The sequence below is a fragment of the Lepidochelys kempii genome, chromosome 3, assembly GCF_965140265.1.
Source record: "Lepidochelys kempii isolate rLepKem1 chromosome 3, rLepKem1.hap2, whole genome shotgun sequence".
Classification (NCBI taxonomy): Eukaryota; Metazoa; Chordata; order Testudines; family Cheloniidae; genus Lepidochelys; species Lepidochelys kempii.
In genome coordinates, this window is record NC_133258.1 from 83332878 (window position 1) to 83360624 (window position 27747).

At 43.2% G+C, this 27747-nt stretch overlaps 1 protein-coding gene across 11 annotated transcripts in view; it reads right to left on the bottom strand.

Annotated features, from left to right (window-relative positions):
- SESN1 (sestrin 1) overlaps positions 1–27747 on the bottom strand; it is a 137683-nt gene that overhangs the window by 70852 nt on the left and 39084 nt on the right. For 2 of the 11 annotated variants that reach the window (XM_073336978.1, XM_073336976.1), the window contains exon 1: positions 16101–16180. The exons of the other annotated variants lie outside the window; for them this stretch is intronic. The gene's annotated coding sequence lies outside the window, so the exon portion shown is untranslated. Of the gene's footprint in view, positions 1–16100; positions 16181–27747 lie in introns of those variants that run through there. 11 annotated transcript variants of the gene reach the window in all.

Here is a 27747-nt window from a genome sequence, read left to right on the forward strand (position 1 = left end):
CCTTCACCCTATCCTGGAGACTACTGCTTATATAAATTCTCCTTTCGGCTTGAAAAACCACCAGATGACGCCTACTCCAAAACACACTCAGTGCCACTACTGGATACTAAGCAGCATAACTAAATGGCACCACCTGCCTGGTAAGGAGAATTTGAAAATTGTTACTATAGTGGGGCCTTCTCTATGGCAGCACAATACCATACCTACGTGCCAGTAGCCAAGCTTGTTGTAGGCCTCAACATTTTAAAATTCTGCCATAAAAATTCAAAATTTTGTTTGTGCTACATAGGATATAAAAATTGGTTTGGCAAAGAGAACAACTTAAAGTCCTACATATAAACCAAATACTTTTTACAAAGGAATTACTTTAAAAAGAACTCTTGAAAAATATCTTAATACAATGAGATTTTGTGATGTGACCAACATATCCTGAGATGAGTACTCAAAAATTGTTTATTTAACAGAGACCAAGCAATACATTTTATAACTTTTCAGTGGGGTTTTTAGAAAGTAATTAACAGAAAACAAGATTCAAAGAGCTACACATCCAGACATGTGATCTGGCTTGTGGAATAAACATATTAATATATACTTAAACTAAAGATTATCTTCCCTCTTTATTCAACATTCACACAATATGCAATGGGGATAACTAACAACATCTGCTATCGCCAGTTTAAGGAAAAGGTTGGCAATGGGTATGCTTTAATGAAGTCAAAGGCTTAAAATAATGCTGTTTGTTATTAAACTGGCAGCTGTGCAATTCTAACATCAAAATGGCACAAATGAAATTCACATAATCTGATTACTACTGTTTTGGAATCTTGTTTATTTGCTTCTCTCCTTAGAAGAGGGACAGTGTTTCTTCTTAAAACTAATTGTTGCAACCACCTAATAGAAGAATGGAAACCAGCACACAATAACTGAAGTAAAAAAGTACTGCAAGTATGCATAGAAGTGCTATAGAGAGATACTTAGGATTATTAATGCCTAAAACTAAGTAACTTTTGAAAATGGGACTTAAAGTCACTTAGGATCTTTGAAAATTTTGCCCTACATCAGAGGTTTATTTCAAACTTCCATGGTCTGTAGCAAACTCCAGTTTTGTTTCTTCACCTCTGCTACAGCAACTATTTTACAATAAGGTATAGTGACATTTTCTAAAGTCATGATCTGACAGGCTCTTTGGGCCTGATGACATTATAGCAGCATATCAACTAACTGTTGTATAATGATGGGACCTGCTCACCAGAAAGAACAAACGAAACCCTCTAATCCTTAATACTAAAGGTTCCTATGATGCTTTTAAACCAGAATTCCAAACCTGCTTGGTCCTATGGCAAACTGGAGTTTCTTTTTTTCCCCCTAGTCAAAGAATAAGAGAATAGGAACTAATTTTCATAGTGGAAAGATACACTTCTTAAAGGCCTAAAAATAAAAACTTACCAATTTTGAACAGCTAAAATTTACACTAATTGCAATTAGCCACTTTCAAGCGTACATAACTTGGCTAGTGGTCACGTTCTGGGGCAGCTGAAAGTACTCATGAGACTCAACATACCGAAGTCTGTGTATAACAGTAGTCTCAAAGAATACCTTTCGCTATAACTTATTACTGTTATAATTAATTTATTTCTGACAATGTCCAGAATATATATGAACGAAGGAAGGAACAGTCCCTGCCCTGAACAGTTTACAATTTAAAAAACAGACAGACAAACAAAGGGTAGGAGAAAGGGAAACAAACTGTGGTTATTGGCCACATCTTGCCAGTACAACTATTTTCTGAAAGTTAGAATTATAAAACTATTTCCAGTTGCACATCTCTCACCATTATGACAGTTTATTTCTTATAGGTGTCTCAGTAGAAGTGGGTCTTCAGGAGGGATTTAAATGGCAAGAGGGTAGAGGCCTGGGAGACAAGTTTTGGAAGGGTGTTCCATGAGGTGGCAGGGAAGGAAGCATTGAGGTGGCTGTGAGAAACAGACAACATGATAAAGCTGGCATTACTGGTGGAGCAGAGGAGATGGGGGTCACAGGTGAGCAAAGACAAGAACCAGTAGGTAGGCTGGAGTAGAGTTATGCAGGGTTTTGATGACAAAGACAAAAACTTTGAATTTCCTGCAATGGAGAACAGAGAGCCAGTGGAGAGATTCAAAAGCAGAGTGTGTGACAAGTTAAGAACAAATTGCAAGGAAGACTATCTTAGCAACTCATTTTGTATAGAATGGAGGGGAGTAATGTGAGTGTCAGAGAGGCTAGTTGGGATAGTGGTTACAGTGATCAAGACAGGAGATGAGGATGCCTGAATGAAAACTTTAGCTATGGAGACAGAAAAAAAAAAAGTCATATCTTAGAAATGTTGTGGAAGCAGCAGCAACAGGCTTTGGACACAATCTGGATACGTGTGGCAAAGAAGAGAGAAAATTAAAACACGGCCTCCAGCTTACAGGCCTGAGTAATGGGGAAGATGATGGTGCTGTCAACAGTGGTGCAGAATGGAAGCCATGTGTAGACTCTGGAAGGAGATATATGCAGTTCATTTAGGACCATGTTAAGTCTAATATGATGGAGATACAGTCAGAGGACAGTCTGGGATACAGAAATAGAAGACTCCACACAGCACACAACTAGAACAAAAAATGTGTCTAGTCTTGTTTTTAAGAGCATGTTTTAAGATAGGTTGTTTGTGTTTTATGTAGGGCTATCGATTAATCACAGTTAACTCGTACAATTAACTCAAAAAAATCACAATTAATCGCACTGTTAAATAGAATACCAATTGAAATTTATTAAATATTTTGGATATTTTTCTACATTTTCACATATATTGTATTCTGTGTTGTAACTGAAATCAAAGTGCATATTATTTTTCGTTACAAATATTTGCACTGTAAAAATGATAAACAAAAGAAATAGTATTTTTCAGCTCACCTCATACAAGTATTGTAGTGCAATCTCTTTATCGTGAAAGTGCAACTTACAAAGGTAGATTTCTTTTTCTTAGATAACTGCACTCAAAAACAATGTAAAACTTAAGAGCCTACAAGTCCACTCAGTCCTGCTTCTTGTTCAGCCAATCGCTAAGACAAACAAGTTTGTTTACATTTATATGAGATAATGCTGCCCTCTTCTTATTTACTGCGTCACCAGAAAGTGAAAACAGGTATTTGCATGGCAGTTTTGTAGCCGGCATTGCAAGGTATTTATGTGCGAGCTATGCTAAACATTCGTATGCCCCTTCATGCTTTGGCCACCATTCCAGAGGACACGCTGATGACTCATTAAAAAAAATACATTAATTAAATTTGTGACTGAATTCCTTGGGGGGGAGAATTCATGTCCCCTGCTCTGTTTTACCCACATTCTGCCATATATTTCATGTTAATAGCAGTCTTGGATGATGACCCAGCAGGTTTTTTATTTTAAGAACACTTTCACAAAACGTAAAGAAGGTACCAATGGGAGATTTCTAAAGATCGCGACAGCACTTGCCCCAGGGTTAAGAATCTGACGTGCCTTCCAAAATCTGAGAGGGACAAGGTATGGAGCATACTTTCAGAAGTCTTAAAAGAGCAACACTCCGATGTGGAAACTACAGAACCCGAACCACCAAAAAAGAAAATCAACGTTCTGCCAGCAGCATCTGACTCAGATAATGAAAATGAACATGCATCAGTCCACACCGCTTTGGACTTATCGAGCAGAACCTGTCATCAGCATGGACGCATGTCCCCTGGAATGGTGGTTGCAACATGAAGGGACATACGAATCTCTAGCGCACGTAAATATCTTGGGTCACTGGCTACAACATTGCCATGAGAATGCCTGTTCTCACTTTCAGGTGACGTTGTAAACAAGCGGGCAGCATGATTTCCTGCAAATGTAAACAAACTTGTTTGTCTGAGCGATTGACTGAACAAAAAGTAGGACTGAATGGACTTGCAGGCTCTAAAATTTTAAGATTGTTTTATTTTTGAATGCAGGTTTTTTGTAGGTAATTCTACATTTGTAAGTTCAACTTTCATGATAAAGAGATTGCATTACAGTACTTACATTAGGTGAACTGAAAAATACTGTTTCTATTGTTTTTTTACAGTGCAAATACTTGTAATCAAAAACAAATATAAAGTGAGCACTGTACACTTTGTATTGTGTTGTAATTGAAATCAATATATTTGAAAATGTAGAAAACATCCAAAATATTTAAATAAATGATATTCTATTAACAGTGAGATGAACCACGCAATTAATCACGATTTTTTTTTTTAATCACTTGAAAGTCCTAGTTTTAGGTTTTGGTAATTTACAGCTGCTTAAACCAATTGGTAATTTAGCTTATACTTTTTTAAAAAAAGTGTCTTAAGAACGTACTTAAGCAATCTGACTTTGATTTGCAATTATTGCTAATAGAACTTGAATTTAAGCGTTATGCTGTCTCATGAAACTGTGCCTCCTGCTGTGAAGTACAATCTAGTATCATTAAATGGCAGCCTCACTAAGAATGATGACATCCACTGAATGAGATACTAAAATAGTGACTCATATTTCTAAAAAATGTATTTTAAACATTCATTTTCAATATAGGAATTCTAATTTAGTTAATATTTATTCTGCTCTCTAATGTCTTATTGTAAATTATTGTAGTTTTCCTTTACCATTCAAAATAAAACAATCAAGTGCTAATTTAGTAACCTGGGAATGTTTTACTGGCTGTCTGGTCCATCCTGTTATGAACAACTATTTATCATCTGATTGGAAGTCGTATGCTGGTAAATACCTCATTCATATGGAAGTTAAAGATGCATCCAGCCTATGTACGAATAACGACTCTAAATCTTGCTTAAAGGATGCCCCCTTTCTGCAAAAAGTGTACAGACTATGATAGTTTAAATATATTCATTCCTGTATCTGAACTGGCAGCACTGACATTATAGCCTTGTTTTCTTTTCCTGTCAGACCACTGCAAAAGTCACAGCCAAGACAAGACTACTAGGAGAGATCAGATGTTTAACCCTCTAGAGTTTGGGGTTCCTTGCCAATCTAATGACAGATTTAAAGGTACATACTGAATGGTCATTTTGTACAATCTTGCAAAGTGAACTCACATTTTCTGTGGCTTAGCTAACATTAAGAAAAAGATATGGACCACAAAGTACGAGACAGAGGAAGACGGGTGCTAATCCCCTATTTTAGGTTCTGGTTTTCAATTGTCCAGCATTTCATTCATTGCTCTGTAATGCTCTAATTATGCTATGAAAGGATGTGTTATAGCTTTGTATTTAGCTATTTGAATCTGCAAACCACATTTTAAAATAAAAAGTTGAATTACAATTTATAATTTTCTCTCTATCCCCAACAGATACAGTACACAATTTATCACTATAGAAATAAAGCTGAAGGAAGCAATTAAAATAGAACAAAGCTGTATGTTGCTCTTGACCATGCCCCTGTTTTCTGCAATATCAGCATTTCCTGAGTTCCTGTGAGTGTTGGAATAGACTGTAACAATGCAACTGAGCTCCACCAGAGAGCTGAGACAATATGAGAGAGTACAGGGACTTCCCTTTTGCTACTCTGATATTCTTTGACCTATATAATATTACACATACAAAAATATGACAACCTGAATATTCTTCTAAAGTTAAGCACTTAAAAAGTTAGGGGGCAACTGAAAAGCTGGCACTTCCTATGTCCATTCTGTGCATTGAATCCGACAAAGGTCCTGGGGGAAAAAAGTATTTCATTGGGTAATTAAAAGCTGTATCATACTACATATGCACAGGGAGGACAGACTTAAAGTTGCACAGACAACTGTAAATCTGGCATTTCCTAATTTTGGACTGCTTGACTGTGCAATTTAAATAAAATTCTTCCAGTACAGCTAGGAAAAGTGTGCATGTACATATGAATACATAAGTTCCTAGGGTTTTTTGATTGCTTTTAAAGGAAAAAGGTAAAGACAAATTATATCATGCGTGACAATTCCACTCATGAGTCTGTGGGATTAGAACCTTGAACCCTAAACATCTCAGAGCACAGTACTACTACCTTGAGCTATAGGACTAGCCTTTGTTTGCAACATTAGGACTGTTCACTTGCAGCAGGGTGGGTTGTTGGGTTCAGGGGAAGCCAGCCAGCATCTCCCGCTCATCTCATCTCCCAGAGTTATGAAACCTTCTGCCCTGTATGTTGCCTTTGGAGAGGAAGATAGCGTCAGTGGCCTAAGTTAGGAGTCTAAGGATTTACAGGGGGACAGAGCCCATCCTGCCTCTCTTCCACTCCCATTCTGCTACAGCTGGTGTAGGAGCTGCCTGGTATTCCCAGTGCAGCTTGTGATGGGGATGGTGCTGCTGTGGCAACAATGCAAACCTGGCCTTTGAATGTTCAGTGATTTTGGCATGTTGCCAAAGTTTTTGTGATGCTTGCAAGTGAAACAAGGGAAGACCTATTTTTAATACTTCATATCTTAGCTAAATCTGAATGGTATTTCATGGAACCAGGAAAAAGGCACTTTCTGTAGCTCTGTTGGTTCCCCCCCGCCACAAACATTAAAGGCTTGCTGCAGACACTGGAGGTGTGATAGGGTTTCAAAGAAAAGATCACAAGAATCCTTTATAAGGAAAAATATTAGGATTTGTCAACAAGAAATTTATGTGGATTTACCACTATACGAAGTTAGAGTCACAATTAAAGCATCACAAGCCCCTAGTGTGGATGCAGCTATACCAGTATAAAGGTGCTTAATTGGTATATCTAATTATATCTATCTACACAAGATGTAGGAATTTGTTTATATATTGTGGTTAGCTGGGAAGAATAGGCAGAAAAAGAAAATTCAGGCTGGTAGAAAAATTTTCCTGGAAGGTTAAAATCTATAGTGACGTAAAATAACTTATTCCTACCAATTTCCAGAGGAAACTATCTTCTAGAATAAGCTATAGTAATGTAAGCATCTTTATGCCAATATAACTATACCCACACTGGGTAGGTCAACAGTTGGAAGTGCGACCGCAGCATATGCTTTTATACCCTACTAATTTAGGGCTAGTTAGCTCAAGTACTGGTAGCAGTCAAGCTGCAGAAACATGGACTTCAGTACAGGCTAGCCACTCTAGTAATTACCCAAGGTACCGTGCACTGTTATACATCTTGACTGCTATTGGTAGTGTGATACAGTATGGCCAGAGGGCAGCAGGAGAGAGTGTTAGAAGGGAGCCTTATTCCCTGTAGAGGGAAGAAAGTTTGCTATAAATTAATTAAAGCACCTGAAGCCAGTCACATGATAAAAAACCCTGCTTCAATCAGACAAGAGGAGGAGTTGAAGCAGAGTGGATTGGCATTGGAGCAAAGAGCAGTTTGGAGGAGTTGAAACAAGAGTGGACTGATGTTGAAGCAGAGAGCAGTTTGGAGGGAAGCAGAGAAAAGTTTGGAGAAGTGCTGCGGTGGGCTAAGAAGACCATGACCCTAGTAAAGGGACACCTGGTCTGTGCAGAGGGAGGGCAGGAAGCCCCACAAACTGAAGGAGAGGAGAGGGAAGTAGCCCAGGGGAAGGAACCGCTAGTTCTACTGGTTTACTGCTATCCCTAGGGGCCCATGGGCTGGAGTAGAGGGCGGGCCCAGGTCCCTCCCTCTCCACTCCCCTCCTCTAGGACACTAGTGAGGCAGTTAATACCCCAGTTCAGGGGCAAGAAACAGTGCCCTTAACCCCCACCCAAGAAGAGAAAGCGCGAGACCCATCATAGTTGTGCCGGCAATTTGCCACAGTAGCCAAGCTAAGTAGAAACAACCCTCGTCTAGTGGGTATCAGTTTCTAAATGGATCTAGTTATAATGGTACAAAATCTGCTTGCAAGGAACCAGCCCTTTGGCATCTTAGGTATAGGCTTTGCTACCACCTCTCCCGCATAATATCCCACCCATCCAAGTTCTGACCAGTAGCAACAAAACCAACACACTTATTTGTATCCTATAATTCTAGGTCTGAGTAGGAAAATTAGAATCAAAATTGAAACAAGACATCACATAGATAACTTTCTATGCTGGGTTGATACATGGAAGTTGGAAGCAGTCACACATGGGGAAAGAACCTTAAACGTTTTAATATACATATCATGTAGAAATTAGAGAAGGAAAAAATACTTCTGCGTGGGAGGTGGTTACTTAGCTTCCTCTTAAGGATTTATTTTCATTTCTCACTTAAAGCACTGAGGGCATCAAGATGTTTCCTGTTCAGAAATTAATCACAGCCAACTTATGATTCTTTAACAAGAAATACAGGATGGAAAGGATATTACAGAAAGTGAACTATCCCAATGTACATGGAAATGTGATTCCAACAGAGACCGTTTCCCAACTACTTTGCTTTGTTAAGGAAAAATACAGAATACACTGTCAATACACATTTACTCCTGATATTGTGCAGGCTACTGGTATCCAGTTACCAGTAAAAATGGATTTTGCTCAAAAAAATATGACTTACAAATGATATCGGTCATAACATTATGCAGACTGCACTGTACAGCATGAGCAGAATTCAGTTCCAGTTTTGCACCAGATCACCTTGGCACAGCGTACATCAACAGAAATTGCTGTTTTTCTATCATTATGCAAGCATCAGTGGATCATTAGGGACACTTCTGACAGTGTTGGCTGGTCAGGGAAGGTGCATGCTGATTGCATCTTTAAGAACACAGGACTGTTCAGAAATCTACAAGCAGGGACTCTCTTTCCTAACAGGTGGATTACCACCAGTGATGTTGAAATGTCAACAATGATCCTAGGGGACCCAGTCTATACCTTGCACCCCTGGCTCATGAAGCTGTACACCAACCACCCGGACAACCCCAACAAAAGATTAAACTAACAGCTTAGCAGGTGCAGAATGACAGTTGAATGCACTTTTGGTAGAGTGAAGGGGCACTGATGTTGTTTTCTCACAAGATTGGATCTCAGCAAGAAAAATATCCCAATTGTTATAGCTGCCTGCTGTGTCCTGCATAAAATCTGTGAAGCAAAGGAGGTAAGTTGCTGTGGGGTAGAGACGGAGCAGCTGTCTGCTGAGTTTGAATAGCCAGACAACAAGGGCTACCAGAAGAGCTCAACATATGGCTCAGGGCGGCCTTGAAAGAGCACTGTAACAGCGAGCCACAATAATGTGTTGTGGTGTACTGTGCTCTACCTGTCCTAGAGTTTGGGGGCCTGTTAGGAATTGTGTAGTGGTGCACATCTATGAACAAAACACCAACAATTAACTTATTTTGTGGTGCTTGCTGTACATTTATGATTATTACACTGTCACTGATCCTATGAGTTGTATCACAATGTACAACAAGTGGGTGCTTTCACTACTACCAGGCATTCTTCAGTATATGTTGGGAACTACTAAATGAATTATTTTCCTAGCAATAATTTTATTGAGTAACAAAAACACTTCAAAATAAAATTCTGTGCAAGCTAAAAGCAAAACTTGAAAACTGTAATAAATTCATGAAGCAGTGCTTGAAGAAGAGTGAGGAACATTCATGTCTATTTAGGCTACTGTGGAAGAGCTCCTTCTCCGCCTCAGTGGGTTCCATGCTTTCTCTTAGCAGCGGGCTGGGGGATTCCTCTCTCCCTGGGAATTTCCCCATGCCCCTGGGTTTACTGTCCCCACTTTGTTGGAGCAGAGGTTCCTCCCGGACTCCCTGATGTGGGGGAGGGAAGCCTCTTAGTCTCTCGTAGCTCCTCTGGGCGTAGCGGCAGCAAGCCAGACACAGAGTTCAGTCTCTCCCCTCTGGCAGGGTCTCTTCCCCCAAACCTCTGGGGCCTGGAAAGGCTGTACACCCTATTGGGCAGGATTTCCTCTGCTCTTCACCTCTGTACCTGTGAGATCTCCCTCCTGGCATTCATAGAATCATAGAATATCAGGGTTGGAAGGGACCCCAGAAGGTCATCTAGTCCAACCCCCTGCTCGAAGCATTTGTCAGTGTCTGCACCATCTGACTCTCCAGTAGCACACCCGATTCCCACAGCTCCTATTGAGCATTTATCTGACTAGAAGGGAGGCTTTTAACAGGTTCTGACAGGCCCTTGATTGGCCCCAGGTGTCCTAATTATCCTGGAGTAACCCCTGTTCAATTATCAGGGGAAATGGGACCTGCTTATCCTGAGGCTAATATACCTGCCTTCTACCCCTGAAATTTTCAATAGGACCACTCTCATATGGCCCGACCCAGTCACACTACACACATCAACTATGGCTCTCACAGTTCAGTATGTGAAGCTGTGGTTGTCCTTAATCCTGGTGTGCAGTGGTAGGGGTAGAGATGCAACCTCTGAAGCCATAATGGAATGCTGAGAGAGGGTGTAGGGAGGTACTGAAATGGAGTTCTCCTTGGACTGCAAAGGGAGGGGAGACAGATTGTCAAACTTGTAGGTCCACAAAAGTTTGCATCATCTGTTTGCTGCCAGAGAAATCCAGTCATGTCCTGGTGCATTTCCCTCTCTAACTCCTGGGCCTCTCTCCTGTCTGCTCTTTTCTTCTCCAAACAGTATGCAATATTCATCCTCCAGGCCTTCTGTTCACAGTCTGATGCAGTACAAACTTGCAGGATCTTGCTGAATGTGTCATGCTGAGTTCTTTTCTTTCTCCTCCTTATCTAGCTCAGGCATTCCGTGGGTGTGGAGGGGGAAACCCCTCAAGGCCACAACAGCAGCAGTTACACATAAAACAGAGCTGATCATCAGTATAGTCACAATGGAAAGCAAAAAGTAACAATTCAGAACTCGTTCCCTAACATTTTAAACAAAGACATGCTTATTGACACTTCTGCTTCAGAGTGCATATGCACAGCACCACTCACAGCTCCAGCCCTGGTGAGTATGGCCTACCAGGAGTGAGGGAAATGAGGAGGGAATTGCTCGGTTGCATGAAACTGAGTATAGGGCAATGGCACTGTATACGTGCACCACTTTCCACAGGCAGTAGTGATTTTAGTTAATATCTCACTCCTAAGGGCCACAAAGGAACAGAGAGCATAACTGCTCCTGGCAAACCAAAGCCATCCAGGACAGTATGCTTCTGGCCTGTTTACTGCAATGGTGCGGGCAAGTGACCTACTGCAGAGAAAGAAATAAGGTTGTCATCCCTAGAAAACCTTCAGGAGTGGATTGCAGTGCACCTCCATGAAAGGTGCATTGAGCTCCCTCAGGAGGATTTAAGGGACATCTCTCTCTACATAAACTGCTCCACATGGACCTCCGCCTAACTCTACAGGGCATGAAAACCAGATAGCAATACAACAGAGAGATAGTTATCTTTTCTAGTACAAGTAAATTCATGAAAAGTTGATAGTTGTGTCTTGCTAAGTTGGGGTCACCAACACTGTCATGGGAGATAAATTTACACACTTACCCGAGGTTCCTTTCCCTGAACTGGGTTTGCCTGTATTGGACTGACAGGACTGTAGTGAAGACTCAGACAGGTCCTGGCTTGTGGCAGAGCTGGGCCCTACCTGTCACATGTCCCCCTCATCCTTCTCCCTCTTCCTCCTTGTCCTTGCTGTTTATGCCAGGGGCCTGCGACTCAGGCTCCTCAGAAGTATCCACAATGGTATGCAGGGTGGTAGTGGGGTCTCCGTAAGTATGGCATGAAGCTCTTTGTAAAAGTGGTAGGTCTGCAGCTCAGCACTGGATTAACGGTTGGCCTCCTTGGCCTTCCAATATGCCTGCCGCAGTTCCTTTGCTTTCACATGCGGCACTGCTGTTGATCCCTATTATACCCCTACTCAAGCATCCCTTGCGCAATCCGCTCATAGATGTCCTAATTTCTCCAGCTGGTCCATAGCTGTACTTGCACAGCCCCTTCTCCTCACAGGCCAGGAGATGCAATATCTACGGTCTACTTCAGGTGGGAGCATGTCTGGAACATGTAGCTGGACACGGTCAGCTAGGCAGTTGCATGCAACAATAGAGAGCTGTTCAGTAGGCTTGCTGAGATGGACAATCAGGAAAAGGCGTTTCAAAAATTCGTAAGGTTTAAAGGCAGGCAATGCTAGTCTCAAAGACCCCTAGAAAATGGAGTTCACAACTGTGACCAGAGTTGTCAGCATTGGGCATGAAAGGATAGATGCTGGAGGACCGTTAGGATGGACATAGGTAACACAGTGTCTACATTGTACTGCGTTAATTCAGTACATCAATCCACACTGCTCAGGGAGGTGGTGTTCCTATGTCTGCCTAATGGAGAGCTTATCATCAGTGGGAGACAAGTAGGTTAACACCAATGGTGGCTTATGTTGACCTAACTTTGTAGTATAAACCAGGCCTCAAACTGCCATTTTTTCCTCAATTATACCAGTTAGCAATTATATACTGTTCCAGTCTCTCATAGGGTTGCCAAACCTCCAGGTTTCGCTGGGAGTCTCCTGGAATCAGGCTCCTGGAGACTACTGAAGCCAAACTGGAAGATTTTAGGTGCTAAAAGTCCAGTGGCACACCAGCGCTAAGGCATGCTCCCTGCCTGCCCTGGCCCCACACTGCTCCCAGAAGCAGCCGGCACATCCCTGCGGCCCCTGGGTGGGAGTGGGGAAGAGGTGCTCCCATTGACCAGGAACTACGGCTAATGGGAGCTGCAAGGGGCGGCACCCGCAGGCCACTTCTCAGGGCAGTGCCCACAGGCCCTGCTTACCTCGGGCAGCTCCCAGTCAGCAGCACAGCAGCATTAAGGCAGGCTCCGCCCCCACAGCGCCCATAAGCCACAGATCCCAGCCAATGGGAGCTGCAGAGTCAGCGCTCAGGCAATGCACAGAGACCCCTGCCCACCCAGGGGCTGCAGGAATATGCCAGCTGCTGCTGGGAGCAGCGCAGGGACAGGGCTGGCAGGGAGCCTGCCTTAGCCCTGCTACACTGCCAACTGGGAGCCGCCCAAGGTAAGCACCACCTGACCAGAGCCTGCACCCCTCACCCACTCCCACACCCCAATTCCCTGCCCCAGCCTGGAGCCTGCACCCTGCATCCCCACCCATGGGCAGTGAGACTTATGGACCCATGGTGCCTGGGCTCCAGGAATATTCCTGGCCCCCAGGAATATTCCTGGCCCAGGACCCGCCTCCAGCAATGTTTGGGGCTGGGTCTCTCCCTCGGCCCCACCTTCTGCCCCCAGCCCCCACCCCCTACACGTCCCCCGGGCCATTGAAAACAGTCTAGGGCCCTCACTCACCATCAGCAGCACAGCGGAGCTAAGCCGCTTCCTCCCTGTTCGCTCCACATGGCTGCTGGCCCCTCCCTGCAGCCCCTGGGTGGGTCTGTGTCTCACCCCAAGTGTCCCTGCAGCCAATGGAAAGCTGCAGGGGCAGTGCCTAGGAGTAGCAGCACATGGAGACTCCCAGCCTGCCCTGCCTAGGAGCCCCAGGTAAGCGCTGCACCCCCCCACTCCTTCCCAGAGCTTGCACCCCCTCCCTCTGCCCCCCAAACTCCCTCCCAGAGCCTGTACCCCCACCCCACACCCAAACTCAGTCCCAGCACCTTCACCCCTCATCCCCTCCTGCACCCCCAGCCTGTCCCAGCCCAGAGCCTGCACACAGCACCCAAACTCTGTCCCAGAGCCTACACCCTCACCCCCTTCCCACACATTCCCTCCTGCCCCCAAACTCCATCCCAGAGCCTACACCCTCACCCCATTCCCACACATCCCCTCCTGCCCCCAAATTCCCTCCCAGAGCCTGCACCCCAGACCCCCTCCCCCACCCAAACTCCCTTTCAGAGCCTTAGGCAGGTGAGGGGGTGGAGTCTGGGCACCACCAAAATTTCTACAAAGCTGCCACCCCCATCCCCTCTCCCAGCCCTGAGCCCCCTCCAGCACCTTCCCAGAGCCTGAACTTTAACCCCCTTCCCCAGCTCTGAGCCCCATCCTCCCAGAGCCTGCACCCCACATCCCTATCCCCTCTCCCAGTCGTAAGCCCCATCCAGCACCCAAACTCCCTCCCAGAGCTTGTACCCCACATCCCCTCCTGCACCTCAACCCCCTGTCCCAGGCTCAGCCCGGAGCCCCCTCTCACACTCCAAACCCCTTGGTCCCAGCCCAGAGCCCACGTTCCCTCCTGCACTCCAAGCCAGTGAAAGTGAGTGAAGGTTGGGGGGGGGGGGGGAGACAGCAAGTGAACGAGGGAGGGGGGGATGGCATGAGTGGGATGGGGCCTCAGAGAAGGGGCGGGGAAGGTGGTGGAGCAAGGTTGTTTGGGTTTGTGTGATTAGACTGTTGGCAACCCTAGTCTTTCAATATCAGAGAGCAAGTCCTAATGAGTTCTCAAGCAAGTCAATTCCCCTCCACCTCCCAATAGCCAGACTTTTTAACTCTTTCTACATTTTTATTTAAAGTTAGCAGTTAACTCAGTTCCACTGGCTGCAGACTGTAGTTTCCTTTTCATTTTCACTAGTGCTCTACTATCACTGTATTCCTGGATAAGGATCCTATCATCATCACCAATTACGTCTTTTGCTCTTTACACATGTATAATATGAAGAAACCACAGCCATAATGAGGTCCAAATAATCATGCTTATTTATACAACATAAAAGGCTGGCCTACCTACCTACCTATATACACTGCTATTCTACACAGACGAGAGTGAGGGCCCAAAAGCTATTTAAAGGGATATTATCAAGTTCCTATACAGTTATTTTAAACATTTTTTACAGACCATACCTAAGGCATAAATAAAATTTAGTGCCATAGATATCTGTTCCACCCCATATAATGAGCCACTGAACTTTAAAATTCACTTTAAAAAAATTTGAATGGAATGCATGAAGTGGAACCACAAAATTCAGAGCAGTTCAACCTTGAGAGCTAACCACTGGATACTTACATTAGGGTGATGAAGCAAGCATCTTTCAAACTTTTTTTTCATATAGACTTTCAGATTCTATTCTATATAGGTTGTTATACTGCCTTCATCACCATCATGTCGGAAACTCCGATACGACTGACATCTATTGTTCATGATTCATTTCTTCTCTCATATCCTTGCCCCATAAGTAGTTACTAAGGGCCCAGATTTTAAAGGTAATTAGGGCCATGGAAGTTGGGCACTGTAGGTGCTTTTGAAAGTCCCCATAGGCACCTAGATGGATCGTTAGGTACCTAAATATCTTTAAATATTTGGTCTTCAGGGATTACTTTACACACATCCACAATAATGAATAATACTTTCCACTTATGTAGATCTTTCCATCCTGGGATCGCAGAACAGCTCAATATCATAACATCCCTGTGAATTACACCTTTACACCCATTTTATAAATAGGGAAGTGGAGACAAAAACATTACTGACATGCTGAAGAAGGATGGCCAGGTAACCTGTGTTAGAGCAGGAAGCAGAAACTAGGGCTTCCAGCTCTTGATGGGTGTATTTCTTAAATAACTGTGTCCAGCAAAAAAATGTTACCAAAAGCAAATAATTTAAATTAATATGAACTTGCACTTGTGTCTTATACTGTTTCTATCTGAATTTTTGATCACCTGATGCTATAGAAGTCCAGTGCTTCCTTTTTGATGTTTGTATAAATTAGATGCAAGTGCAACATTTCATAATCTACTGTAGGCATTACGGTAAACAACTGTTTACACAGAGACAGGGATGCAAAATAAGGTCTTCTGAGATAATGCTGTTTAAACAAGCACTGATTCTGTCTATTATATGCTAAAACACACTAAAGGAAAGTAGTTTTCAAGCCAAAAATGATCTACAAGATTTACTTGCCCTGCCTTTCATATACTGTATGTCTCTTGTCAGCACAGCAGTTACCGTGGCAAGTATAAAAACACAATATTTGAACATTTAAAGACTACTGCACTTTTCTATGAAAACAAAAACCTAATATATTTTTACTAAGACTCTCCACAAGTTTTGCCACACACGTGGAAGAATTTGGACTTAGAAGTTCTGGTTTGAAAAGCATGCAGCATTTCAATGCCTTCACTATCATTTTTTCCTGGGTGCTAAAGCAGCAAGTCAAAAATATACTACCTCACCTCAGACTATAAAAAAAAAAAAAAAAAGATAGCCACCGTATTGAGAACTAATGTATTATTCCTAAAATAAAACCTAGAGACACTACCTTGTGTGCAGAAATTAGAACTCTTGCCTGCCAGTAATCACCAGTTCCCAAACGGAAGTTTTCCAGACTTAAGGGATAACATTTCTGTCAACCTACAAATAAAATTAAAGAAACAAAGATGTGCACAAATTGATTTTTTTTTACATGATACCAGAAGACACCAGCATAGAAACCTTTCCAAGATTTTTACTCAAATTTTAATGCAAGCATGGATTATGAAACCCAGGGTGGATAAAAATCAATGATAGGTTTCTTCTCCCTCAAAAAGCATTTGAATAAAAAAAAATTATTTAAATAAACAAATTAAAGATAGTTTTAATTAAGATACATTATAGCTCAAAGATCTCTCATCATGGAATAGGGATTATAAATTCTAATTCTATGGTATGAGACAATATATTCCTGTACAGATGCCCCCCGATTTACGCAATCCTTCCATTCCAGAAAGCCTTGCATAACTCGAATTTTGTGTAAGTTGGAAACGTATACCCGTACATTATGCAAAAATTTCCGCAACTCGAAAATCCTATTTCTGGCTTATGGAACTTTTTCCGTAAGTGCGAATTTGCATAAATCGGGTCTTGCATAACCTGGGGAGCGTCTATAATGTTTGAGGAAAGTTTTGTAAATGAGTTCCAATAGTTCATGGATTAGGGACCCAATCTTATGGGGTTCTACACGCTTCTGTATAGATTATTTAGGTTAATCTTTCTATCTACCCAATTGGAGTAGTGCTCAGTCTAGAAGATACCACCACAGATGCTCAGTTTTGCAGTTCTCAAACTGTGGATGTGTCTCCCCAGGGTTAACAAGCATGTTACCAGCAAAAATGTTTTTTTATTTTATTTATTTATAACTGACTGACTGACTGAGAGGAATAACAGACCTCAACTCTATTGTCACTCTCCAAATTTGTGTACACAGAGTCAATCCCTTACTTCTCTCTAAAAGTGTGAAGTTTTAAAAAGTTAAATGAATAGAAGATTGTTGGGGGCAGAATAGATCTGGGCAAGGAGAAGAAATCTGGAGATAAATGTGAGAAGCGAGGGACATATGCTTTTTTGTTAAAATATTGTATGTTTGCTGTTGAATACTTAACATTGTTGTTTTAGTTAAATAAAACAATTTAAATATCTCTCTGGTGATGTTCTCCTCTTAATACAGCATGGCAAGAAAATCCTCCAAATATTAATGATTAACCTGTTGAATTAGAGATAGTTCACCTCCCAATGACTTCAAAAATATCTGCTTCAATTACCTTTGGTAAATGAAATAACCAAACAATCATTCATTTTCGGATATAGCTGTAACACTGATTGAAAAGTTTTCAAAATAAATCATTGTTTAAAAATGTATAGTGTGTACCTTCTAAAAATGAAACCTACATCTATCTGAGTTATGAAGAATTTGTATTAAGGTTATAACAATCAACAAGAATGCACTTTTATATAGAAAACCATGATTAAATAGAGTGACTAGTGATTTAAATCATGGATTTAAATCAAATTCACCCTGATTTGAAACTTAAGATTTTTTCAAACTGAAGATAAAATGTTGGAATTCTGCTTCAGTACTGAACCATGCCTAAAGGCATATACTGCCATTTGATATTGTTCCTGGCATCACCAGGAGCACTTGGGTCCTTTGGTACTTCATAAGAGGAAAAATATGTAGCGGTAGGGTATAACTAAAGCTGGCTGCCTTATTGCACCACCTCCTTATTGCAGGGGATTAATTCCCCCTCAACTCTCCTAGAAGGGAAAGGAAAAGGGTGGAAATGAAGGAAGAACCCATTCCATCAACAAGGTAGCAGCAACAGCGATCTGTACTCATTCCCTATGGGTTCAGTGTTGTAGGGACACATTGGTAACTTCCAATGATCTTCTTTTCTGGCAATTAAAGAGTGAAACACCAGCCTTAAGCCTGAGCTATGCTTGGGGTGGGGGGTTTGAATTAATATACTCAACTTCAGCTACACGAATAGCGTAGCTGAAGTCGAAGTATCTTAGTTCAACTTACCTGGCCATCCTCACGGTGGCAAGTCGACCACAACAGCTCCCTCATCAACTCCACTTACTCCTCCTGCTGAGGTGTAGTACAGGCATCGATTCAGGGATCGATTTATCGTGTCTACATGAGACGCAGTAAATCGATCCCCGATAGATCAATCACTACCCGCCGACTCAGCAGGTAGTAAAGACGTACCCTTAGTAAAGGCCATCCTGCCCAAAGGCATTGGCTGGCTCATCTACATTTCCACAGGCACTGCAGAACCATTAATGTGGGTGAAAGGGAAGGCAAATGTCATCCACACAGTCAACCATGAACCTGGAAATTCACTTTAAGCACTAGGTTTGTAGTGCAGCTTACTGAAATGAAATTGTTATTTTATTTTACATCAGTTTAAAGCCTACTATTCTTTCAAGTAACAGCTATTACTCTAACTAAAGGAGATTGGAGGGAAACTATTTTTACCTATCATTTTAGTTTTACTTAAAGTGCTATCCAATGCACTGTGTACAATCAATTTCACTTTGTGTAGGTCTTTCATACAGCAATAGGGAAAACTTAGTTTAAGAAAATTAGATTATAAAACCACAAAAGTTGGCAGGGGGAGTCACAAGTAGGTACTATACCTACCTCTAATTTTAAACTAACTTCCTGAAGCTGAATAGATTTCAAGTTGGTATCGTTTAAGGGCTCATCCCATAAATTAGCCTTTATGGCTCTTGGTCTATGCCAGCTGAATGTTAATAAACTGGGGCCCTAAGAGATACTGATGTGAAGGGCTGTCTCATGCCCATTAAAACAGAGCTTTCAGCAAAAAGAGGAAAGAATCATGCACAATTCAGAGAATTCCCCTTCCTTCATGACCACCAGTTATCAGGGCAAAAAAAGATTCATCGCATATCCCAATCACACAATCCTTCCATCCTCGCCATTTATTAACGTGCATTCCTGTCCTCTCCTTTCGTGCACCATCCCCCCATAAAAGCTGTAACTCCCATTTTGTGTATAGCTATGGACAGGAATGAAAAAACAACCCCAAGAATCAATACTATAATATTCAATTGCATTAACAGTTGGCTGCTCCTTCACACCTATTTCACAACTTGCAGATACAGAACTGGAGTTATTTTCTTTTGGGGCTTCTGTGGTAAGCCAACCATTTTGCTGATTAAGGGAACTTTACAGGGCTTGCAAGACCAGAATTCTTCATATATTTTTGGCTGGATCATTCCTCCACCCTCCTAAGCGGATTACTTCCTCATCACCTCAGTTACAAAAGCAAGGAGTCTCAAACTTAAGTAAGGGGGGGTTAATTGTTTTTGCAAGAAAATGCATGAGATTTTTAGAACAGGAGGTTTATATCAGACTAGAAGATAAACAGGGAATTCTTGAACAGTAATAGTATAACTGTCTTCCCCACAAAAAATGTCAATTACTTCCATATCTAAACAACTTACTTACTATTTCAGTTAATGTAAGGAAAATATGGATGTTTATCCAAAACACGAACTTTTTTAATTCACATTTTAAAGAATAACCATTTACTTCCAAAAGTTATTAAAATGTAAATATTCAAGAATGAATTATAATCTGTTTAAATCCTAATCCAACTAATCTTTTACTTCCTTTAGTGAGTCCATTCTGGTATTTAGTCGGCCTCCATTGGGGGAGGAGGGGGAGGGAAAGAGTGTCTCTCCCCCTCTCTCCCATCCTCCCCTTTTGCCTTTATCTGTCTTTGTCCCTTCTCCTGCAGGATAATCCCTGTGGCTGCTTTTCTTTTGCACAGTGCTTCCCAGCTGTCAGATTAAAAAGATGAAACTTCTTGTTTCAAAAAAAACAAAAAAACAAAAAAACCCCAACCCCCCCCCAAAAAAAAAACAACCACACACACAAAATGCAAAAAACCCAGCAAGATTTCATAAGCCTCTTGGCTTTGTGTGTCTGTCTCATTTCTACTACAAAAGAATTTTTTTTCATACTGTTTTCCTCCCTTGGATGGGCAAGGAATTTTTGGAGGGCAAGTAGGTTATTGATTTCTACACTAGCAGTTTTGTTGGTAAAACAGTTCTTAGGAAGAAACAGGTATTAGTAATGGGCAATTTGATCATTAGAACATAGACAGCTGAGTTTGCGATGGTCGGGAGACTCGCATCGTGACTTGCCTGCCTAAAGCAAAGGTTGCAGGTCTCTCAAGACATCTAGATAGACTTCTTTGTAGTGCTGGGGAGGAGCCGGTGGTCGTGGTACATGTAGGTACCAATGACATAGGGCAGGATAGTAGAGAGGTCCTGGAGGCCAAATTTAGGCTGCTAGGTAAGAGATTGAAGTCCAGGACCTCCATGGTAGCATTTTCTGAAATGCTTCCAGTTCCATGTGCAGGGCCAGACAGACAGGCAGAACTGCAGGGTCTCAATGCATGGATGAGACGATGGTGTAGGGAGGAGGGGTTCAGATTTATTAGGAACTGGGGAAAACTTTTGGGAAAGGGGTGCCTATACAGGAAGGATGGACTTCACCTAAACCAAACTGGAACCAGCTTGTTGGCACTTAAAATTAAAAAGGTGGTAGAGCAGTTTTAAAACTAATGTCTGGGGGAAAGCCGACAGGTGCGGAGGAGCACATGGGGAGGATCTACTAATGGAGATTCTCTATGTCCTAGTAAGGAGGAGAGGAAGTTAAAATACAGGTAGGATGTGATCAGAAAAAAAATCAAATGAAAAGAAGTCTCATTCAATTACATCATGTAATAGACAGCTAAAATGTGACAAGTTTTTAAAGTGCTTATATACCAATGCTAGAAGTCTAAATCAGACAGGTGAACTAGAGTGCCTCGTATTAAATGAGGATATTGATATAATAGGCATCACAGAAACTTGGTGGAATGAAGATAATCAACGGGACACAGTAATACCAGGGTACAAAATATATCAGGAGGACAGAACAGGTCATGCTGGGGGAGAGTGGCACCAGATGTGAAAAAGCATATGATCAAATGAAGTAAAAATCTTAAATGACCCAAACTGTATCATAGAATCTCTATGGATAGTAATTCCATGCTCTAATAATAAAATATAGCAGTAGGGATATATTACTGACCAGGATGGTGATAGTGACTGAAATGCTCAGGGAGATTAAAGAGGCTATTCAAATAAACTCAATAATAATGGGGGGTTTCAACTATCCCCATATTGACTGGGTATATATCACCTCAGGACAAGATGCAGAGATAAAGTTTCTTGACACCTTAAATGACTGCTTCTTGGAGCAGCTAGTCTTGGAACTCTCAAGAAGAGAGGCAATTCTTGTTTTAGTCCTAAATGGAGCACAGGATTAGGTCCAAGAGGTGAATATAGCTGGACCGCTTGGTAACAGTGACCATAATATAATTAAATTTAACATCCCGTGTGGTGGGGAGAACACCACAGTGGCCCAACGCTGTAGCATTTAATTTCAGAAAGGGGAACTACACGAGGAGCTAGGATTCACGATGTGACGGAGACACTTCCAAGATTCATCAAGCCCCCCGATTGCTACCCCTTCCCGCTTCTCCACGTGGGCACCAATGATACTGCCAAGAATGACCTTGAGCAGATCACTGCAGATTATGTGGCTCTGGGAAGAAGAATAAAGGAGTTTGAGGTGCAAGTGGTGTTCTCGTCCATCCTCCCCGTGGAAGGAAAAGGCCTGGGTAGAGACCGTTGAATCGTGGAAGTCAACAAATGGCTAGGTGGTGTTGGAGAGAAATATTTGGATTCTTTGACCATGGGATCATGTTCCAAGAAGAAGGATTGCTAGGCAGAGATGGGCTCCACCTAACGAAGAGGGAAGAGCATATTCACAAGTAGGCTGGCTAACCTAGTGAGGAGGGCTTTAAACTAGGCTCACTGGGGGAAGGAGACCAAAGCCCTGAGATGAGCAGGATACCAGGAGGAAGCACGAGCAGAAGAGTGCAAAAGGGGAGGACTCCTGCCTCATACTAAGAAAGCAGGACGATCAGTGAGTTATCGTAAGTGCCTATACACAAATGCAAGAAGCCTTGGAAACAAGCAGGGAGAACTGGAAGTCCTGGCACAGTCAAGGAATTATGATGTGATTGGACTAACAGAGACTTGGTGGGATAACTCACGTGACTGGAGTACTCTCATGGATGGATAAAAACCGCTCAGAAAAGACAGGCAGGGCAGAAAAGGTGAGGGGAGTTGCACTGTATGTAAGAGAGCAGTATGACTGCTCAGCGCTCCAGTATGAAACTACAGAAAAACCTGAGTGTCTCTGGATTAGGTTTAGAAGTGTGAGCAACAAGGGTGTTGTCGTGGTGGGAGACTGCTAAAGACCACCAGACCGGGGGATGAAGTGGATGAGGCTTTCTTCAGGCAACTAACAGAAGTTACTAGATCACAGGACCTGGTTCTCATGGGGGACTTCAATCACCCTGATATCTACTGGGAGAACAATACAGCAGTGCACAGACAATCCAGGAAGTTTTTGGAAGGTGTAGGGGACAATTTCCTGGTGCGAGTGCTGGAGGAACCAACTAGGGGCAGGGCTCTTCTTCATCTGCCGCTCACAAACAGGGAAGAATTAGTAGGGGAAGCACGAGTGGATGGGAACCTGGGAGGCAGTGATCATGGGATGGTCGAGTTCAGGATCCTGACACAAGGAAGAAAGGAGAGCAGCAGAATACGGACCCTGGACTTCAGAAAAGCGCTGGTGTGGACAGTGCTATGTCGGCAGAAGAGAATCTCTCCTGCCAACATAGCTACAGCTACTCATTGGGGATGGTTTAATTATGCTGACGCGAGACCTCTCTTCCGTTGGTATTGAATGGTACGGCTGTGCTGCTCTAAGATCTCTAGTGTCAACAAAGAACCCTCAACCCAGCCATGCAAATATCTGCTTCAATAATGCTTCTATAAAATCATAAAATGCACACAATGTAAGATGAATTGTATTTTTTAAATCCCAAATTATAAAAGTAAATATCCAAGAAATCTTAAAACATACACTGAGGCTATGTTACTATAGGAAGTAAAGCCTTTGGCTCACATCTTACCTCACTAGTGCATAATCACAAATAAGCTATCAGTCCTTAACATAAAGAAAAAGGCCATATTGCATCTAAAACTACCATGTTGATCTTTTTAATAGAGATCTCATCAGAAAATTAGCTTTAAAGATAAACAGTCTGATACTTAAAGGGGGTTATGTCAATACATTATAAAGTTCGAAAAATAACTTTCATCTTAAGTATAAAATTTGAGAAAACAGAATTCTCTATCATACCATCCACCTACAAAAAACATCTAGAAAACCACCCACACAGGATTCACTGCACTCAAGGGGGGAGGGGAAAAAATCACAAAATTTGTTTCACCCTTTAAACAAACACCAAGATAGCTTCCAAAGAGGTTAAGTATCTTTGCTCAGTTTATTTGTATATTAAAAGCACTATTAAAGATTTCTACACAAATTACTAAAGATACCTTGTTTATTTCTAGGAAATAAACAGAGCCAGTGGTGTTCCCGTTCAACCAATCACAAAGCTGTAGCACAATGTCCAACCCCAGCTAAGAAGAGAGGCTTGTTTTTCTCTGTTTTTGTCTACAATCCCAGTAATGGATGGCTGCTTAGGGCAAAGATCAGGCTGTGTGGTAAAGCTTCAAAATAGAAAAGCAGATGCAACAAATATGAACAGCAACAGTGATGGCAAAAACATCCTATATTAAGTACACCTGAATGTCACAAAAGAAAAAACCATATACAGCAATAAATATGCCTTAGATTCAAGTTTGTCTTTCCAATCCTACACAAAACTTGGAATCTAAAAGTGGCTTCAGGGGACTTGTTTCTCATAGAAGTGAATCCAAAATTACAGCAATGAGCTGGAGTGCCATGATTTTCTATCTTCTAGAAGGTGGGGTTCTGCAGGGATACCTCACTTTTAAAAAAGTGGCACTACTCAAGTCTCACTCACAACACTAAGCCCTGGTCTACACTAGGAGTTGAGGTTGAATTTAGCAGCGTTAAATTGATTTAACCCTGCACCCGTCCACACGATGAAGCCCTTTTTTCGACTTAAAGAGCTCTTAAAATCAATTTCCTTAATCCACCCCCGACAAGGGGATTAGCGCTTAAATCGGCCGGGTCGAATTTGGGGTACTGTGGACACAATTAGACGGTATTGGCCTGCGGGAGCTATCCCAGAGTGCTCTATTGTGACCGCTCTGGAAAGCGCTGTCAACGCAGATGCACTGGCCAGGTAGACAGGAAAAGGCCCACAAACTTTTGAATTTCAATTTCCTGTTTGTATGGTCACCTGTAGCTTGCCACACTGTCCAGAGCTCATCAGCAGAGGTGACCATGCACAGCTCATCAGCAGAGGTGACCATGATGAAGTCCCAGAATCGCAAAAGAGCTCCAGCATGGACCGAACAGGAGGTACGGGATCTGATTGCTGTATGGGGAGAGGAATCCGTGCTATCAGAACTCTGTTCCAGTTTTCGAAATGCCAAAACCTTTGTCAAAATCTCCCAAGGCATGAAGGACAGAGGCCATAACAGGGACCCAAAGCAATGCCACGTGAAACTTAAGGAGCTGAGGCAAGCCTACCAGAAAACCAGAGAGGCAAACAGCCGCTCCGGGTCAGAGCTCAAAACATGCTGCTTCTATGACGAGCTGCATGCCATTTTAGGGGGTTCAGCCACCACTACCCCAGCCATGTTGTTTGACTCCTTCAATGGAGATGGAGGCAACACAGAGGCAGGTTTTGGGGACAAGGAAGAGGATGATGATGAAGTTGTAGATAGCTCACAGCAAGCAAGCGGAGAAACCGGTTTTCTCCAACAGCCAGGAACTGTTTCTCACCCTGGACCTGGAGCCAGTACCCCCCGAACCCACCCAAGGCTACCTCCCGGACCTGCCAGGCGGAGAAGGGACCTCCAGTGAGTGTACCTTTTAAAATACTATACATGATTTAAAAGCAAGCATGTTTAAGGATTGATTTGCCCTGGCATTTGCGGCTCTCCTGGATATACTCCCAAAGCCTTTGTAAAAGGTTTCTGGGGAGGGCAGCCTTATTCCGTCCACAATGGTAGGACATTATCACACCAGGACAGTAGCACGTACTCGGGAATCATTGTACAACAAAGCATAGCAGTGTATGTTTGCTGGCATTCAAACAACATCCATTCTTCATCTCTCTCTGTTATCCTCAGGAGAGTGAAATCATTCATGGTCACCTGGTTGAAATAGGGTGCTTTTCTTAAGGGGACATTCAGAGATGCCCGTTCCTGCTGGGCTGTTTGCCTGTGGCTGAACAGAAATGTTCCCCGCTGTTAGCCACAGGGAGGGGCTAGCCACGTGGTGGGGGGAGGCAAAATGCAACCTTGGAACGAAAGCACATGTGCTGTGCATGTAACGTTAAACAGCAAGGTTTACCGTGAAAGAGTGTACCCATTGTTCTATAAAATGTGTCTTATTTAAATACCTGTCCCTTTTTTTTTTCCTCTACCAGCTGCATGTGCTTCAAGGATCAAAGGATCTTCTCCTTCCCAGAGGCTAGTGAAGAGTAGAAGGCGAAAAAAACGCACTCGTGATGAAATGTTCTCTGAGCTCATGCTGTCCTCCCACACAGAGCACAGACGAATGCATGGAGGCAGACAATGTCAGAGTGCAGGAAAGCACAAAATGACCAGGAAGAGAGGTGGCGGGCTAAAGAGAGGGCTGAAGCTGAAAGGTGGCGGCAACATGATGAGAGGAGGCAGGATTCAATGCTGAGGCTGCTGGAGGATCAAACTAATGTGCTCCAGCGTATGGTTGAGCTGCAGGAAAGGCAGCAGGAGCACAGACCACCGCTACAGCTCCTGTGTAACCAACCACCCTCCTCCCCAAGTTCCATAGCCTCCACACCCAGACACCCAAGAATGCAGTGGGGGGGCCTCCGGACACCCAGCAACTCCACCCCAGAGGATTACCCAAGCAACAAAAGGCTGGCATTCAATAAGTTTTAAAGTTTTAAACTTTTAAAGTGCTGTGTGGCCTTGTCCTTCCCTCCTCCACCACCCCTCCCAGGCTACCTTGGCAGTTATCCCCTATTTGTGTGATGAATTAATAAAGAACGCATGAATGTGAAGCAACAATGACTTTATTGCCTCTGCAAGTGGTGATCGAAGGGAGGAGGGGAGGGTGCTTAGCTTACAGGGAAGTAGAGTGAACCAAGGGACGGGGGGTTTCATCAAGGAGAAACAAACAGAACTTTCACACCGTAGCCTGGCCAGTCATGAAATTGGTCTTCAAAGCTTCTCTGATGTGCACCGTGCCCTCCTGTGCTCTTCTAACCACCCTGGTGTCGGGCTGCGTGTAACCAGCGGTCAGGCGATTTGCCTCAACCTCCCACCCCGCCATAAACGTCTCCCCCTTATTCTCACAGATAGTGTGGAGCTCACAGCAAGCAGTAATAACAGTGGAAATATTGGTTTCACTGAAGTCTAACTGAGTCAGTAAACTGTGCCAGCGTGCTTTTAAACATCCAAATGCACAATCTACCACCATTCTGCACTTGCTCAGCCTGTAGTTGAACAGCTCCTGACTACTGTCCAGGCTGCCTGTGTACGGCTTCATGAGCCATTGCATTAAGGGGTAGGCTGGGTCCCCGAGGAGAACTATAGGCATTTCAACATCCCCAAAGGTTATTTTCTGGTCTGGGAATAAAGTCCCTTCCTGCAGGTTTTGAAAGACCAGAGTTCCTGAAGATGCGAGCATCATGTACCTTTCCCGGCCATCCCACGCTGATGTTGGTGAAATGTCCCTTGTGATCCACCAGTGCTTGCAGCACCATTGAAAAGTACCCCTTGCGGTTTATGTACTCGGCGGCTTGGTGCTCTGGCGCCAAGATAGGCATATGCATTCCGTCTATGGCCTCACCACAGTCAGGGAATCCCATTGCAGCAAAGCCATCCACTATGACCTCCACATTTCCCAAGGTCACTACCCTTGGCATCAGTAGATCTTTGATTGCATTGGCTACTTGTATCACAGCAGCCCCCACAGTAGATTTGCCCACTCCAAATTGATTCCCGACTGACTGGTAGCTGTCTGGCATTGCAAGCTTCCACAGGGCTATTGCCACTCGCTTCTCAACTGGGAGGGCTGCTCCATCTTGATATTCATGCGCTTCAGGGCAGGGGAAAGCAAGTCACAAAGTTCCATGAAAGTGCCCTTACGCATGCGAAAGTTTCGCAGCCACTGGGAATCATCCCAGACCTGCAACACTATGCGGTCCCACCAGTCTGTGCTTGTTTCCTGGGCCCAGAATCGGCGTTCCACCACATGAACCTGCCCCATTAGCACCATGATGCCCACATTGCCAGGGCCCGTGCTTTGAGAGAAGTCTGTGTCCATGTCCTCATTACTCTCGTCACCGCGCTGACGTCGCCTACTCACCCGGTATCGCTTTGCCAGGTTCTGGTCCTGCATATACTGCTGGATAATGTGTGTGGTGTTTAATGTGCTCCTAACTGCCAAAGTGATCTGAGTGGGCTCCATGCTTGCCGTGGTATGATGTCTGCACAGAAAAAAGCCGCGGAACAATTGTCTGCCGTTGCCCTGACGGAGAGAGAGGCGACTGACGACATGGCTT